At 42.6% G+C, this 13,203-nt stretch overlaps 1 protein-coding gene across 11 annotated transcripts in view; it reads right to left on the bottom strand.

Annotated features, from left to right (window-relative positions):
* prdm16 (PR domain containing 16) overlaps window positions 1-13,203 on the bottom strand; it is a 769,749-nt gene that overhangs the window by 126,475 nt on the left and 630,071 nt on the right. The window lies entirely within an intron of this gene.

Here is a 13,203-nt window from a genome sequence, read left to right as displayed (position 1 = left end):
TAGAAAATAGGAGCAGGCGTAGGCCATTCAGCCCATGGAGCCTGCTCCGCCATTCAAACAGATCATGGCTAATCATCTACCTCTATTCCATTTTTCCCCACCATCCCCATATCCCTTGATATCGTTATTATTCAGAAATCTGTCGATTTCTGTCTTAAACATGCTCAACAATTGAGCTGCCATAGCTCTCTGAGGTAGACAATTCCACAGATTCACCACCCTCTGAGTAAAGGAATTCCTCCTCATCTCAGACTTGAATGGCCTACCCCTTATTCTGAGACTGTGTCCCCTTGTTCTAGACTCACCAGCCAGAGGAAACATCCTATCCACATCCACCTTGTCACGCCCTGTAAGCATTTTGTAAGTTTCAATGAGATCACCTCTCATTCTTCAAAACTCTAGAGAATACAGGCCCAGTTTCTGCAATCTCTCCTCATAAGACAATCTGCCATCCCAGGGATTAGTCTGCACTCCCTCTATGGCAAATATATCCTTCCTTAGATAAGGAGACCAAAACTGTACACAATACTCCAGGTGCAGTCTCACCAATGCTTTATACAATTGAAGCAATACATCTTTACTCCGGTACTCAAATCCCCTTGCAATTTATTTATTTTTATTCATTAATGGCTATGCCAGCATATATTGCCATCCCTAATTGCCCTTGAGAAGGTGGCGGTGAGCTGCCTTCTTGAACCGCTGCAGTCCATTTGGGTTAGGTACACCCACGTTGCTGTTAGGAAGGGAGTTCCAGTATTTTGACCCAGCGACAGTGATGGAATGGCGATATAGTTCCAAGTCAGGATGGTATGTGGCTTGGAGGAGAACTCGCAGGTGCTGGTGTTCCCATGCATCTGCTGCCCTTGTCCTTCTAGTTGGTAGAGGTTGCGGGTTTGGAAGGTGTGTCTAAGGAGCCATGGTGCATTGCTGCCGTGCATCTTGTAGATGGTACACACTGCTGCCACTGTGCATCGGTGGTGGAGCAAGTGAATGTTTGTGGATAGGGTGCCAATCAAATGGGCTGCTTTGTCCTAGATCCTTTGTCCTAGAGTGTTGTTGGAGCTGCACCTATCCAGGCAAGTGGACAGTATTCCATCACACTCCTGACTTGTGCCTTGTAGATGGTGGACAGGCTTTGGGGAGTCAGGAGGTAAGTTACTCGCCACAAAATTCCTAGCCTCTGACCTGCTCTTGTAGCCACGGTATTTATATGGCTACTCCAGTTCAGTTTCTGGTCAATGGTAACCCCCAGGATGTTGATAGTGGGGAATTCAGCGATGGTAATGCCATTGAATGTCAAGGGGAGATGGTTAGATTCTCTCTTGTTTGAGATAGTCATTGCCTGGCACTTGTGTGGCACGCATGGTAGTTGCTACTGATCAGCCCAAGCCCGGATATTGTCCAGGTCTTGCTGCATTTCTACATGGACTGCTTCAGTATCTGAGGAGTCACAAATGGTGCTGAACATTGTGCAATCATCAGAGAACATCCCCATTTCTGACCTTTTGATTGAAGGAAGGTCATTGATGAAGCAGCTGAAGATGGTTGGACTTAGGACACTACCCTGAGGAACTCCTGCTGTGGTTTTGTGGAGCTGTGATGATTGACCGCCAACAACCACAACCATCTTCCTTCGCACTAGGTATGACTCCAACCAGCGGAGTGTTTTCCCCAATTCCCATTGACTCCAGTTTTGCTCGGGCCCTTGATGCCATGCTCGGTCAAATGCTGCCTTGATGTCAAGGGCAGTCACTCACCTCACCTGTTGAGTTCAGCTCTTTTGTCCATGTTTGAACCAAGGCTATAATGAAGGTCAACATACCATTTTCCTTCATAATTGCTTGCTGCATCTGCATACTAGCTTTTTGTGACTCATGAACAAGGACACCTAAGTCTCTTTGGACATCAGGAGGTGAGGTGAGAGTGACTGCCCTTGACATCAAGGCAGCATTTGACCGACTATGGCATCAAGGAGCCTGAGCAAAACTGAGGTCAATGGGAATCAGGGGGAAAACCGTCCGCTGGCTGGAGTCATACCTAGCACAAAGGAAGATGGTTGTGGTTGTTGGAGGTCAATCATCTGAGCTCCAGGACATCACTGCAGGAGTTCCTCTGGTTCTATTCCAGGTTAGTCTTTTTCCTGTTACAACTTTTTATAGGCTGGATTTATTTCTGTGGCTGAGGTATGCGATAATCATTACTTCATAAAATGGAGAAATCAGAGAAGCAGTTCACAAATTTGAAAAATCAAAATCAATGGAGGTAAACCTGTAATTCATTGCTCCCAGGAATATAACAGAACACATGGGAAGTGAAGGTTGGAGCTCAATCTGACCCACATTCCTGTGAGCATGGAGTTACCCCTAAACTGAGCCACTGTTGACACCTCGGAGTTAATTCATAAATCACACTTGCTGTTAGTTTATCAATGAGTTTTTAAAAATTCTTTCATGGGATTTAGGTGTAGCTGGTAAAGCCAGCATTTATTGCCCATCCCTAATTGCCCTTGAGAAGGTGGTGGTGAACCAAATGATAGCACACAATTCCACACACTGCACGTTTGTTTGTTCACTTACAGTGTGAGGTCTGCAGTGAGACAGGAAATATGTGAATAACTAAATAAACACATCGAAAAAGATTAAAAATCAAGCCACCAAATCATTCCGGCGGCAGGCTGTAAAGGAGCAGGTGAAGCCTCCCAGCCTCCTTTAGCCTCAGAACAGTACATGGCACTGCAGGAGAAAATTACTTTTAATAAACAATTTCTTTTAAAAATGTTTACAGCTTCTTCAGAAGCAGCAGACACATTAAAGAGCCCTTCATAGTTAGTCAGGTGTTTTCAAACTTTTTCTCACTTTTGAAAAAGGCTGCAAATCGCAACAGACCACTAACACTGCCTTTAAAACATGGAACAAATCCTCTACTTGAATTCAATCCGTCATACATCCTCCAAGCATTTCTATTTTCAGAGCTTATAAGTGCAGGAGCACACTCGTCTTTTCCCCAAGTTCTTGCCTTTTGGCTGTCAGCTGAAAAAAAGCTGAGAAACCAAGACATGATTGATCGATCAGCACAGCAAAACTTCTAACTACTCCAAAACCTGAGGTACTGTAATTCTATGCTGCCTGTTTCCTCAGAAATGTTCCTGTTTGCAAACAGTTCAATAGAACATATTTTCACACCTGCTGGGGGAGGATGGGGGTGTGGGGAGTTGGGGGTTGGGGCCGGGGGGGGAGGAAGGGAGATGCTGATTTTTTTCTTGTTGAGGCACTGACATTTAAACTTTCTGACTTGAAAATTGAACAGAATGCTGCGTAACCTTAATTTCTCCTATGTCCGGTATACTGCCCAGTAACCAGAATATAGTAATTTATTGCCATGTATATTGGGTATTTTAAAACTTCCTGTGCAGTCACACTTTTGAATGACAGGATAGCACTATCATTTCTTGTGTTCATACTGGATATGAAACATAATTCAACCTTCTATGTCATTTAAAAACAAAAAGTTTGATCTTATTTGCTTTGTGGGTCAGAGGGTAACAAATAAAAAGTAACGAAGCTAAGCTATTCACAGATGTAAACTGACACAATCACAGATAAATTCTACTGTAGGTGACAGTACAAATTCACATAACAGTACAAATTCACTTACATAGGGTCAGGGAACTTTTAAATACACAAGAAAACCTTTACCACATGTTTGTGATCTATTGTAATTAAGTTTTTGGAAGTAAACATACTTTTTGGATTAAAAATTTTAGCATGAAGCTGGTTCACCATTTGTAAATAGAGCTAGATTGGAAATATTAATTTACAGTTGCCTCTGAGTAGTAACAGGATGGTTTTTCCCATTAAATGTACAGTTTATTGCTGCCATTCTCTCTCCTGGGACACAGGGTTAATTGTTCTAGATCTTAAAAGTAATATGGGACATTTCATTATTGAACTGAATGATGAGGTTAGGGTTTTTTTGTTGTTGTTTTTCTTGCTGAAACTTTGGTGAAGTATGCAAAAATGGAAAAGTTATCACAACCGCAGACTGGCCCCTCCAAACAAAACGTGAAAGCCACCGATTTCCGCCTCATTAACACAAACTCTCCAACTCATTCTGCAACTGTCACAACTCAACATAAATGCAGAGAGGTGAGGTAGAAAAAGAGACAGGGCAGAGAGAGAGAGAGAGCAATGAAAGAGAGAGATGAAAAGAGAGGGCTGAGGGACAGCAGGAAGAGCAATATATGTTTGAGAGACAGGAGTGCAGAGAGAAGGCTGGTGTGGGGTCAGGAAAGAAAACAGGAGAATGAGTGAAAGGGGAAAAAGAGAGAAGAGAGGGCAATGAAGAGAGAGAAGGGGGCCAGAGAAAGAATAGAGAAAAAGGGAAAGGCATAATGAAAAAATTGAGGGCTAGAGAGATGGAGCAAACAATTTTTGGTCAGACAGGCATCTGGCATGCTGGTATGAATGGAAACCATCATCAAGGTTAACTATCTCCAAACCAAGCTACTGAAAAAAATCTAATCTGCAGAGATGGTGTTTGCCTGGGATTAAGATTCCCTTAGGGGAAAACGATAAACTTATCTATGTCTCAAGAACTTTGGCAGCTATTGGCTATTATAAGGTTTAGAGAACCTTGAGTGTGCACAGTGGCAATGCTAGGGTTTAACCACTTGCCAGCAGACAGCATTCATAACCTTCTATAGATGCCATCCCTTCAGCTTTTTTAAGATGAGTCGGTGTTTCAATCCATGTGTCAATTTGTCAATATTTTACACTGGGACTGAAGGTTGTCAGTATCAACCTATCATATTGCTTGTATGGTAAAACTGAAAGTTGGTAGTAGATGTGCATTGGAAAAGATTTCAGTTCACAAATTAACATGGCAAATCTCGGTTTTACTGGAACCTGTAAATGCTTCATTTTCACATTTCCGATAACCCTTATATGCAAAATTATCTTTGACAGGCAGGAGGCTTCAAGATGCTGGAAAATGCAACAAATAAACTAATCAAAACTGAACATTTCTAGGATCCCTTTAGAAACTCACTACTCAGTGGGTTCCAAATACACCACTGCTACAAACTGCACTTTTGTGTACTTTCAGTTTATTCTCTTGTAATCCTCTGAGAACTCTGCGTTCCTCCAATTCTGGCCTCTTGTGCATCCTTGAGTTCCTTCGCCCCACCATTGATTGCCATGACTTCAACCATCCAGGCACTAAGCTCTGGAATTTGTTCCCTACATCTATGACACTCCACCTTTAACCTAACACTTTGGGGGAATTTTATCGGCCCTGCAAAAGTGGCTTTGGTGGCGTGCGGGGTGATTTAATTTGGCGTGAGTTGTTTTTTCGGAATTCTGACGACGGTTTTTTTTAAATGCAATTAAGTCAGCGGTGTGCTTGCAGTGGTCCAGGGCTTCCCTGCATGGTGGCGGATTGCAGCTTCGCATGCATTTCCATACCATGAATACTTATTACCCTACACTTAGTTCCAGTTAAGTTCTACCTGCGAGATTAAGTTAGCAGTGAGCAGTTATCCCGTGCAGTTGCAGGGGGTGGTGGGTTGATGTGTGCACGACAGTAAACAGATGGTCGTGAGGGGCCTAAAGGGAGGGATGAGTGCTGTCAATGTCAAGGTTCTGTGGAGCGAAATCAGTGTACTGGCTGGCAGAGAGAACGTTCACAAGAAAAAAATTATGAGGGGGAGCTTGTGCTTTGGTGCAAACTGAATATTAAGGTAAACCAAGTCCAAATTATAGTCAGCTTATCCTGTGACCACAATCAGCAGATGCGTCTGAAGGCTGCTGATCTTTGTGGCTTGCAACACAAAATGATTTATTGATGTTTGGCTCATGGTGTTTCACAGAATGCCTGCGGGTTCCACCAATGAAAGTCCATCTCCGCTGCATGATCACACGTGTCTCCCGTGCCCATTGCTACACCATTAAGTTGCATGGAAATTTGCGTGCGAAATGGGAAAAGGGGCAGAAGCAGAAGTTTGCCAACTTCCAGTTCCGCCGTTGGAAATGTCGCAGACTCATAAAATCACGGCCTTTGTCTTCGCAAGTCAGAAGGCCCATAATTAGTTAAGCATTAGTTAAGATGGTGCAAGAATAAGGCCATGGTTTCGTGCCCCACTGAAGTACTTGAGTTCATAATTCAAGCTGACACCTCAGCAGTCCTAAAGGAGTGCTGCATTGTCAGCGATGCTGTCTTTTGGAATGAAAATAATAAACAAAATTGGGGGATGGTGTGGCAGAAGGAGATGGAGGGGAGAGGGCAGGAAAAGAGGTAGAGAGAAAGAGGCAGAGAAACTCATAATTTCTCATGAGAAGCTTTTATGGTCCATTAATTCCTATATTTTGCAAATAAATTATTCAATTTTTCAAAGGTTCTACCGCTGCATCCCTACTGAATATTCTAATTATGTTTAGAAGTTGGAGCCAGAGTTGGAGACTGATTCTAAAGCTGTTGGATGTTTTCAACAGTCTCTCCTTCCTCATCTTTAAAACATTTGCCACTTAAAGTGCTGACAGATTTTGTTCCCATCCGTACTATCATTCAATTTGTGGGGGCTGACTGACCCCTCCCTTTACTTCCCGTGGGAGTGCACAATCTCCAACGACGTGCATCAGTAAGAGGGCCTCAGAGTTGTGCTCCCCATGAAGTGAGGCTCCCTGTGGGAAACACAGAATCACTAAACAAGACTTACAGAGAGAATAATGAAGGTGATTGGAAAGCATCTGGTTGAGGGATTCAGATAACATCACAAACCACAAGGTGAAACCTCAAAATGAGGTTGTAGTTTTAAAATTACTTTTTTAAAAATACACAGTAAATACATGCTGTGCATTTATTCAATTTTGGACCGCTTCTGCTAAAGAGAGTGAATGCAGGTGGTCAGTCTATTCCAATGCATGTAATGATGTCTATAATGAAGGATTAGCAAATGTGACCTACTCTGTTTATTTAGTTGATGCCTAGGCAGGATAATGGCTATATGGGATTTTTTTTCATGCGGTAATCTTATTGAACGGTTTATACATGTGTTTTATGCTCATATGAACATGCGAATTAGCAGCAGGAGTAGGCCACTCGGCCTTTCGAGCCTGATCTGCCATTCAGTAAGTTCATGGCTGAACTGATTACTCCATATTACCACCTACCCCCGATAACCTTTCACCCCCTTGCTAATCAAGGATCAATCTACCTCTGCCTTAAACATATTCAAAGACTCTGCTTCCACTGCCTTTTGAGGAAGAGAATCCCAAAGATTCACGAACCTCTGAGAGAAACAATTTCTCCTCATCTCTGTCTTAAGTGGGCAACCCCTTATTTTTAAACAGTGACCCCTGGTTCTAGATTCTCCCACAAGGGGAAACATCCTTTCTGCATCCACCCTGTCAAGATCCCTCAGGATCGTATATGTTTCAGTCATGTCGTCTCTTACTCTTCTAAATTCTAGCAGATACAGGCCTAGCCTGTCCAATCTTTCCTCATAATATAGCCCGCCCACTCCAGGTATCAGTCTTGTAAACCTTCTTTGAACTGCCTCCAACGCATTCTGAGTATGAAGAGATGATTACCACCTTGAAACAACTTCATTGCAACTAGTAGGCCTTCCTTTTTGTTGCTTATGGTAGATATGGGCTGACATCAGATTTGGGTCTGGCTGGAAGGCATGGATATAGGTTCAGTTAGGTGGAGAGTTGGGAGGCTGAAAGTTGGGTTGATTAACAGCTGTGGTCAGATGGTCCATACGCTCATCAACAGCAAAACTAAATCATCACTGGGTAGAAGACTGGGAATCAGATCTTTATTTACTCATTTAGAGATATAGCACTGAAACAGGCCCTTTGGCCCACCGAGTCTGTGCCAACCAACAACCACCCATTTATACTAATCCTACATTAATCCCATATTCCCAATCACATCCCCACCATTCTCCTACCACCTACCTACACTAGGGGCAATTTACAATGGCCAATTTACCTATTAACCTACAAGTCTTTGGCTGTGGGAGGAAACCAGAGCACCTGGCGGAAACCCACGCGGTCACAGGGAAAACTTGAAAACTCTGCACAGGTAGTACCCGGAACTGAACCCGGGTTGCTGGAGCTGTGAGGCTGCGGTGCTAACCACTGCGCCACTGTGCTGCCCCTATCTTCATAGCATCTTTCTTTCTTTAATCTGAGATTTGATTAGTCCTGACTAAGTGTGTAACAAATAAGACTCCATGGTTAGAGTGGACCAATCAAAATGCGAGGAGGAATTCTGCAATGGTAGCTTAATACAGTCACAAACACTAATAAGCTACATGGTGTGAAGGTTATTTAATTACCTTCCATTCTTTTCTCAATTCACAATTTTAAAAACTTTATTTTGTTTGAGCACTCTACTGTGTCACTGATCCGTTTCTCATTTTGACCCTTTTTTTGGCCGACTGCCTATGTCATTTTGCTGACAGCTAGAATATTGCATGTCCTTGATTTGTGATGATAGCCAGACTGAACAACTAATGATAGTGAAGTAACCACAGCCAGTTTATCAAGCGTTAATCAAGAGCTGATTGCCAGGAAATGATGCAGACTGTATGCATTAAGTCGATTGTAATACATTATGTACATATTTTTCATTATGGAGGTAAAATTATAAATAAATAGGAGGGAGTTAAAGGTTGTAATCCAGTCTTAGAGGTTACTCAACTATCAAACTCAATTACACTCTGGAACTCAATTCCAGGTATATCTCTTGGTCTTCCTAAGCTGCGTATACACATACTACATACCCTTTTGCCTTCTTACATTGTCCAATACATTGAACACTCATGACCTGTGAGTAAAAGAGTAATCATTATTGCGCCCTATATGAATTTTCCTCAATATTTGCACTAGGGGCCTTTGACCTTTCATCTAGAATGTTGAATAATGAAAAATAGTCATGAACGTCACCAAGCAACAGAACCGAGAAGTCACAAAGCAGACACTATATAGAGGGTATGTTAGTATAGAGAATAAATGACGCCTAGGGATTTAAAAGGCTGTAAAATATTCAAGGGTCTGAATGATTTCACCAACCACAACAGTGATCATGTTACATTGCCATGTGATCCCCAAGCATGTGTAACAAGTTTGAATGCCGTCTCCAAATACATTGTGTTTGTTTTAACATCTCCAACTTCAATTTTTATCACTTCAGAGATGTTGAAGATCCACAATTTAAATACAGGATTACGTTTAGATTCTAACCTTAGACACAGTAAGTACTGTTACACTGCATTAAGACTGCACCACTTTTATGTTACATTGTCACATACATAGAGGTTACAACATGGAAACAGGTCATTCGGTCCAAATACTTAGTGTTGGCAATACCCTCCACATGAGCAAATAGTCCTAATTGCATGTTCCCACCCTGTTCCATATCCTTTCATCAGCTTTTCCTTATTCCACCTATCCAATCTAATCTTCAATGTTGACATGGGCGAAAAATTAATTCAGACTTCATCGATTCCCCGGGGGCAGGTAACGTCCTGGGCCAATACCAGTGCAGCCCACGCAACGTTCATTGATGATATCAAAACCGCGCGGGTCCGCGGCACTGCCAGACCCCGGAGAATGAATGCAAGTCTGTGTCGCGGGAAGCAGCGCTACGCAAGTGAATTTCTCCCCCATTGTTTCTGCCTCAACCATGAACCCCGGGAGTGAATTCCACAGTTTCATAACTCTCTCGAAAGCAGTTTCACTTTCTCCCGGTTCTAAATCTCTCTGCCCCTCATTCTATATCTATTAACTACTGGAAACAGTCTCTTTCTGTCAACCTTTTGTTTAAAAAAAAATCATACTTGGAAAGTGGACATTGCCGAAAAGGCCGGCATTTATTGCCCATCCCTACCTGTTCTGAGAAAGTGGTGGTGGGCCTTCTTCTTCAACCACTGATAGAGTTTTAATACAATTGAGAGACTTGCTAGATCACTTTAGAGTGTATTTTAAGAGTCAACCATGTTACTTTCATAATTTTAAACACATCTGTCACATTGCCTCACCATCTATACTATTCCAACCAAAAAGGTTTCCCCAATAATTCACCAAGCTTATCCAGTAAGTAGCTCAGACATATAGACCAAGAGAGTCAGAGGTTTGATCCCTGCTCCGTGCTGAATTAATTGATCTGTCGGGATGGCAGTTAGGGTACTACAATTGGCTTCAAGTGCTCTTGAGTTAGCTAGCAGAAAGATGGGCACTTCTGATTTCTACCCATGACTCCTTTCTGGAAGCATATGTGTGTGTGACCATTGGTTGAGGTCAATGATGCGCTTTGTGGTTGAATAATCTGCTGACATTCTCCAGTCTCACACATGAAGAATAGCCACTGAGTAAGGTAGTGAAGGGTGCTTGACCGCCAAAAAATTGAAACTCAACAGAAGTCAAAGGGAAGAAAATTGGTGTTGAGAGAACAAACAAGTCATCTAGAAAGTTGCTCATTTTACAAGGGCTTTATCATGTTTCTCACTGAAGTCCTTGACTAACAAAGCACAGTGGTAAAACTCAGTGGCTAAAACCAGTCTCGGCTCTGTTGCAAAAATGCTAACAAGTGAAACATTCAGAAATAGTTAAGTTATTTCTATTTTTATATAGTTTGAGCAATGAGTTACATGCTTACACCCTTTTCTCTGGCAAACTGTAGCAGTTTTCGTCTTACAAGGGAACATGTTCTCTAATCATTCCTGATTGTTTTCATTATTTAGGCAGGGGATGTTATGCTTCAGCAGTTTATGTGTCTGATTTATGACACAGCTCAGTCTCCAAAATGAATCCTTCCCTTTGTAAGGCAAGGTTTACAGCCCCCTGCCCTGAAGGCTCCAACAGGGCTAAGTGGTAGGAAAGCTCCCAGGACCCAGAGGCCCGTTGAGGAAAAGGGGGTGGAGGAACTTGCCAACTTTAAGCATGCTGCAGCTACCAAGCACCGAAGACTAATTTCTCCTTAATGAGCCGTCAGTTGATTGGGACCTGCCATATACCCGGGTAATGAACGATTTATAGCTTCAGCAAGTAACAGAAACAGAAAAATCATTCTTGCAACAAGGCCCATCCGGAAACCACCTGCGAGCACGTCAATGTCAAACCTTACAGACAGTGAGGCCTGACATGCTCGTAAATTCAACTTTATCTGAGTAATTACATAGCCATCCTGATGATGTGCTGGTAAGTTAATGAGGAAAACGTCAGCTGAAAACAATCATAGCTGTGAAGAAGGGGGTGAGTTCGGGCAGGATCAACATGAGTCATGGACAACTGCAACACACCAGGGCTACACTTAGATGTGGTCTGCGAGCTGCAGAAGTTGAGGTTTATGTGAAGAGTAGCATTAAAACTGTAACTCGCCGATGGCCTGAATAGTTACTACCTTGGATAATAGACTACATTTTTTTAATTCAGTGAAAGGTTTGTGTGTCAAACATGGATTAGTGGGTAGCACTCTCAGCTCTGAGACCAAAGGTTGTGTGTTCGGGTCCAGAGACTTGAGCACATGGCCTAGACTGACACTCCACTGCTGAGGGAGTGGTGCACTGTTGGTAATATCTTTCTAACGAGACATTAAACCGAGGCCTTATCTGCCCTCTCGTGGATGTAAAAGATCCCATGGAATGATTCAAACAAGAGCAGGGGAGTTCACCCTAGTGTTCGGGCCAATATTTATCCCTCAACAAACATTATTGAAACTGTTTAATTGGTCATTATCTCATTGCTGTTTGTGGGAGCTTGCTGTGCATATATTGGCTGCCATGTTTCCTACATTACAATAGTAAATACATTTTAAAAAGTACTCCATTGGCTGTAACATGCACTTTGAGATGTTCTGTGATTGTGAAAGGCGTTGTATAAATACAAGTCCTTTTTCCGTAAGAAGTTGTGGACATGGCTGTTCTTTTTCACCTGTCCACATTTTTTCTGTCCTCCTCCTGTTTTGATTCTGGCTGGGGTACAGTTCCACTGATGCCCAGCGATGCCTTGCCCAAGCAGCCATTTTTATGTGTGAGCCTAAACAGCAGGAGTCAGCAAGCTGTTCATGCATGGCGGGCGTCACAATCGAGTCACATACACTCACATGCAAGAAACTGCTGGGTAGCAAATAGGAGCAGAAAACCTGCCGATTTTCCCTGCTCTACTCCAGGGTCACTGAGGGCAATGGCAATTCTCTTACTACATTCCTGGCTGAAATCAAGTAACTCAGTACAAGCTGGGAATGGCAAAATAAATAAATAAATACCTGAAGGAGAAAAAATTACACGGCTATGGGGAAACCTGCCATCTTTTGGGATGTTGGATGTAATACTGCACCAGCTGCTGCATTTACCCACTTCGCCACTAGGACAGCTGAGGCAATTACTGTAAAAGCGGCATTCTTATTTGAGTAAACTGATTTGTGAAACATTGAGCAACACCGATCACATGATTGCAACACCTGAACTGTTTATGGATTATAAAATGTACAACTGGTGCAAAAACAATTAGGGTAAGATCTGTAACTGTACCAGATTGCAGTGCTCATTTTATTTTTTCTTGGCAGTCTCTGAAGTGGTTTTCACTGCACAGGCTGATGTATAGCGCCTGCCAACAATACTCAACCAGCCTGATGATAGTGCCCCTGCAAATAATGTAGAGCCATTTTATCACAAATGTTGACTTCGGTGGGCAGGTACTCTCAGTGTTCATACTGGGGATGCAATGCAACCTCTTATCTGAGTGGCTTCTTCTTTTGAAGTGGAAAATCTATCAATGAAACTGCTTACTTTTCAGTAGGTCACCAGGATGACCTGTTCGAATTTAATACGATTGATGTCGAAATGGAGATTATAGCATGTTGTGGTGAAATGCTGCACTGAAAATGTTAATGCATTTATTGAGAAGGGCTGAAGTGCACTGTGCAGGACACCAACATGGTTGGAAAAGGAGTAGGAATCAAGGTGAACTAAATTAAGATGTAGTGGTTTGGTCACAGTACACTTGAGCTTATTGCAGGAGGAAGGGAGGATTGAGCGAGGTAAAGAGTTCCACAAGTTGGTGGTCCTGGGAAAAGAATGAGGAAGAAATTTTTATTTATTCTTTCACGGGATGTGAATTGGCCTTGAGAAGGTGCTGATGAGCCACCTTCCTGAACCGCTGACAAAAGAGCCTTGTTGAGTTGCTGCAGTGCATTTTG

This window comes from Heterodontus francisci, chromosome 37 (genome assembly GCF_036365525.1).
Source record: "Heterodontus francisci isolate sHetFra1 chromosome 37, sHetFra1.hap1, whole genome shotgun sequence".
Classification (NCBI taxonomy): Eukaryota; Metazoa; Chordata; class Chondrichthyes; order Heterodontiformes; family Heterodontidae; genus Heterodontus; species Heterodontus francisci.
Note: the sequence above shows the minus strand (reverse complement) of the source record. Positions and strands in the feature narration are given on the sequence as shown.